We start from the raw sequence: 5,990 nt of genomic DNA on the forward strand, positions 1-5,990 counted from the left end.
CTCTATAAAAATGATACTATTTTTTAAGATATCACTAATTTTATTTTATCTATTAATTTTAATATAAATTTCAAATTAATTATTTTTTATAAGTATCAAAAATAATATTTTAAAGGTTTAATTACTCTGCAGGTCCCTATAGTTTTACCGAATTTTTAATTAGGTCCCTATACTTTTTTTCTTTTCAATTGGATCCCTATATTTTTTTTTTCAATTTAGTCCTTGTTAACGTTAAACGACAAAAAACTGTTAGTAAATTGTAAAATTACTTGTATACCCTTAGAGACTTAATTGAAAAGAAAAAAAAAAGTACAGGGACCTAATTAAAAATTCGATAAAACTATAAATATTCAATGAAAGATATTCCTATAATCCCTATTCAATGATTCTACAACATACAACATAAAAGATATTCCTATAATCTTTTTTATTTTGTCACTATCATTCTTTTGCTTGTGTACCCTTAATCAATCTAGGTACAAATATGAGTTTCTTAAAACATTTTTCTCTAGTAATATATTTTGGTTCAAATGATACATGAGCTGATGAGCATTCTTAAAACAATTGGCCCAAATTCTTATGGTTCAATTGCTCGGTTTAGTTGCTGCATCTTGAATTCGACACAAGTTTCCGATCAATGCTATGGATTATCTTCAAGATAATTGTTTGAATTGTCAACTAAAGAGTAATCATGGATTAAACCATACACACATTTTGTTAAAAAAAAAATTATATTATACATGTTGGGCAAAGAGCAATAATAAAATACTTCTCATAATGAATGAAATTATTTCTATACCAATCATTTCCATTATTTTGTTGAATGGAACAAGAAGAAATACAGATTTGGACAAAGTTATGTTCCCACCATAGGAACATAATGTAAAAGTAAAGGGACTAAATAAAAGTAAATTTAGAAGTAAGAAAAAGCATAATCAGAGGAGGATGATCCTAGAAATAAAATCTATGATTCCCCAAATATGCAACCCAAGTAAAAGTCAAGTTTGTAGTTGTGGCTGTTTTGTTAATAGCTAGCTATACATGTGGCTGCTACAACAATGAGTTATCAAGAAGAAAACTTGCTGCTTCACATTTTGCAGTGTAGTTGTGCTTTGAAGAACGGTACTTCCGATGCACCCCTATAAGTTTCCCTGACCCAGCCTTCTGGTGGAAACCAACCATTAAACTCGTAAGTAAGTATCAATTAACAAGTTCGTAATTTTAATCATATCAATGATCATCATCATAATAAGAGAAATGAGAGTTTTTAACTATGAATTTTATCAAGCATGTTGCTACCTTTCTGTCTGCTTGTGCTGCCTTTAGGAACCTTCTAATGAAAACATATGCTGTTGGAACAGACATGTTAAAGTGCAATGTGTTCAGCATCAACTTCTCCTGAAAGGGTTTATCAGACAAAAATAAACAAATAAATATCAGTTTATTTTCTCTATGAATGCATGCATATATGTTAAGATAGTAGTACTAAACAAGGAAAACATATATTACCATATCCAGAACTTCATTCCTTGTATATGCCTTGTCTAATATAAGGATCAAGAACTCCAATTCCCTTGGCTCAAATACTCTTTGAAAGATACGAGTGCAATACAATACATCCTTAATTTTGAAGAATCCATGGATCATAGCCATCAACAAAATTTAGAATATAAATTTAGAATATAATTTGAGAAACAAACAGAAGTTGCAAACAATTAAGCAAAACTGAAATTGAACTACAAATTCACACAACTTAAGAATTCACAGCTTAAGAGACAGGAACTAAAAACAACTAAAAAACTGAAAAAAAAAACAACACAATACGAATAGAACACCCCTAAAACATTCAGCTTCTCCTTATTCCCAATCTCAGTCAATCAATTCTTCCTCAAAAGCCAAGAGATTAAAATGGGACACCAAGATGAAGAAGAAAGGTTGGAATATCATCATATCTAGAATATCATTAACTATGTTGATCAATTAACTGACTACACAAAAGATAAGAAAATATAACAAACACCACAAGTAAAGAGCAATCACATTGCTCATTGCTACAAAGGTTTTGCTTCTTTCCTACTCCACAAAACCAACAAACATGGTTAAGAAAAACTAATTGAAGCTTGCATAGCAGACCCAATAAAGGCATCAATGAGTAATCCACTAATCCTAGCTCAAATTGGGGGCGCAAAGCATCACATAACATGATATGAAATCAGATATTAAGGCATGAAGTAACAAAAAAGATTTATCATGATGAGAAGCTTTACATCTTCAATGATTAGTGTTACTTCAAGATTTGTCATAAACTTGCCACCATAATGTATGTCTATGGTGAAATCTGAGTTCCCCATCACTACAGGTATTAAAAACAGAAACATAATCCATTTAAAAAACATCGTCACAGCCACAACAATCAACATTTAAGAATAAACACAATTTATCATTAGCAAAATTAATTTATATTTCAATTCCCCCTTTAACAAAATTCATGCATAGAGATATCCATATTGTAAACCCTAAATCAACCATTATCAAAACAATCCAAAAATCAATCCCAGAAATAGATATTCAACCAATGTCATTTTTATAAAAAAAAATAAAATTAGCATACACATCAACTTTTAAAACTGACAAAAGAAGTTTTTTTTCCTGACCTGTTTTCAGAGAGAACGTTCGAGTGCAGGGAGATGGAGCAGACGCACAATGCAGAGACGGGAGGCCAAGCGCTACGAGACTCCGATCGATACGGCGCAGCGACGGTGATGGGCTTCACCGCGACGGACGGCGACGGGGAACGCGCTGACCACCTCTGAACGGAACAGAGTAGAGCAGACCGGTTCACAAGGAAGGTGGCGACGGACGGCAAACCACCAAGCGTTCCTTGCAGAAGCCCCCCAGCGACGGATGACGGCCCGAAAGAGGGGAAGCAGAGGACGACTTAATCGCGTTCTCCACAGAGAACGTTAGGGTTTCTTTTTTTACTTGTGATAAATTGCAAGGGGTGATTTGGGTATTTTGAAATAATGCATGTTTCTTCAGCTAGCCATTCCAACCAAATTTAAAGAATATTCGTTTTTTATTAAGAATATTCTGTTAACTTTAACGTTATACACACGGCAGGACTTAATTGAAAAAAATTTCACGTATAAAGACCCAATTAAAAAGAAAAAAAGTATAGAAACCTAATTGAAAATTCGGTGAAATTATAAGGACCTGCAGAGTAATTAAACCTATTTTAAAAATATTTTATTGGAGTTAATCTAATAGTTTCGTAATTGAATTAAATTAAATCAAATGTAAAAGAAAAAAAGTGACATGCATCGTACCTAACGTTATTTAATCAGTATCTTGTATGAGTCCAGAAGAATAGAAAGAGAATATACCTTTTTAATTAATTAATTAATGAAGTAAAATGATTTCGCCACATTACCTCTTTGTGAGAGTGAAGATGATAATAATTAGATACGATTTCCAATTAGGTGCAGGTGATGACTTGTCCAGTTTAGGAACCATATAAACACAAGAAAGCACCATTCTTTTGGAGTGTTATTAATTTATTATATATTTTGTTTCTTTTTATAAGGTAGTGCTTATCCCTTTAGTTCCAAGTTCTAACCCAACCTACCCTTTATAGAAAAGACACGCGTCATTTTGGTAAGTGCCGTTGATGGTTACCTCTCCTGACCACTGCATGAGGAATTAGGGTTAGCCTCACTAATTATATATATAAAATAAATTTGATATTGATTTTTTTATCCTTTTATTTTAAATTAAAGAGTGAATGTAGTTTCGGATCATTGACTATTTGTCTCAAAAATAAACCATCTTTTTATAATTCAAAAAATCTTTAATTATAACCTAATTATTCAAATAATTAATTGAAGTAACTCATATAAAATAGTGACCTATTAATATGTCAAAAATCGTTTAGACTATGAACAAAAATCATTTAGACTAATTATTTAAAAATAGCTAAAAATTGATAAAAAAAAATTTTGAATTATTAAAAATATTTTATTCTTTAGACAGATAATTAGGAACCAAAAACATATTTACCCGAGTCACCAAAAAAAAAAAACATATTTACCCTGAATTAAACTAAAACCGAGTGCAAAAGTATTACCGGACACATTTCCGTATATCATGGAAGCAGTTTTGTTGTTCTAGTTACCTAGTTATTATTGTTTAATAGTAATGTCTAAAAATGAAATATTCAAAATCAAAATGCAAAATGTTGACTTTTTCTCTTCAATGATTGTTTTCTATTCAAACATATAGCGCAGTCTAACCCTAAAAAGCATAAATTGTTTAGGAATCACAAGATAGGACTGCATATTAATAAAATGAACGAAATACGTAACCTATGGAGGTTTTTATTAACGAGAAGCGATATATATCCTAAGATTTAAATCTTCTAAAATAAAGAAAATGGTAAAATGAGATTGTAAATATGTATTTACTTTAAATTATAAAATGGAAAAACTTCAGACATAATAAAAATTGCAAATTTAATAATAATTAATCTTTTACTTTATTATTTGATCAATTTTTTATTTTTAGAAAAAAAAAAGATTTCATATCACAAAAATATTTCTTGTCCAAATTAAAATTGTAGACATTGAGGACGTGGCTCATGACATATATATGTATGACTCATTTCTCTCTTCTTTGATCTTAACAAAAAAATGCTTTACATAATTATTATTCATATAATTGAAACATATGTTGATTTTTTAAAGATTTTTTTGTTCCCTATTTTGATATATAAGTAAGATATTTTTGTTCTTGATTGAGTATTAAGGAAAGATACTCATTTCTTTCAAGAATAGTTTGGTTTGCTTTTTCTATTAAAAAAAATTCTGACCATGTAGTTTTGTCACGTTTGCCATTTATTTGTTCTATAATCATTATTTTGTTAATAAAATAGTATCAGTTTGTTTTCTCTATATTATTAATTATTTTGATAACTGGATTAAAAAAAAAGAAGAAATTAGTATGTCTGATGAGTTTCTAATATTTATGACTTACCTAGCATTTTTCTGAATTCTTTTCTTGATTTATGGTATCTGATCTCTGTATTCTGAATTATCAAATAAAATATTGCGAATGAAGAAAAAACTAAAAGTAAAAAACAAATCAATCATTGGACAAATACCATACCAACTAATCGATTCTTTAAAAAGAAAGAAAACAACTCCCTAAACAATCATAGGACTTTGTACTTCAATAATTATGGAACTCTAAACTAGATTAAAAATTAAAACGTAACACTATAATCATGTCTTTTGTTCTTTGATTGTTTCAAACATGATCAAAAACATTTTAATAATAATGATGAAAATAGAAAGCTTCAAAAGAGGGCGTTACTTTATTTTCTTTTCCCACCTTCGTTATAGCCAAACCAGCCGAGAGAACCAAAGGTGTTGACTATTGAGTGATCCAAATTATTGATGGTTTTTGTTTCTTTTATTTTATTTTGTTTTCTATCCTATATAGTGTGGTGAACACGTAGAAGGCACGTTCCCAACCCCATTAGCTTTTATTCTTTTTTTTTTTTTTTCTGCAAAGGAGTGGCGTCATTATTGATGATTTGCTAAAAATTCATTCGTTTATTTTTCTTAAAGAAAAAATTATAAAGTTGTGAGGAATATTTTTTTTTATTTTACAATTTTCTTAGGAAATGGAATATTTAAAGTTATTTTTTCTTCCAACAAATAAATTGGAATTAAAAATTATTATCATATGCTCTTTATTTCTCCGAAATATTTGAAGTCTCCTATGATAAGTTAATAAGTTAATAACCAATTAATTAACAAAATAAGAAACACTTCTAATCTAATCACATGCTTCCAAGTTAGACGCTAAATTAAATATGCAAGTGGAATGTTTTTTATAAGGAAAAAATTTGGTAACAAAAAATTTTTAACTATAATTAGCCAAAATTTTTCATAATTTATTTCATTTATATAACTTAATAATATTTTAATTTT

At 29.1% G+C, this 5,990-nt stretch overlaps 1 long non-coding RNA gene across 1 annotated transcript; it reads right to left on the reverse strand.

Moving 5' to 3' along the window:
* LOC110262847 lies at positions 947-1,693 on the reverse strand. The gene is made up of 2 exons (XR_002347859.1): positions 1,510-1,693; positions 947-1,398 (listed from the first exon to the last, which is right to left on the reverse strand). It is a non-coding gene; the product is annotated as an uncharacterized LOC110262847 (long non-coding RNA).

The sequence above is a fragment of the Arachis ipaensis genome, chromosome B05 (assembly GCF_000816755.2).
Source record: "Arachis ipaensis cultivar K30076 chromosome B05, Araip1.1, whole genome shotgun sequence".
In the NCBI taxonomy this organism is placed as follows: Eukaryota; Viridiplantae; Streptophyta; class Magnoliopsida; order Fabales; family Fabaceae; genus Arachis; species Arachis ipaensis.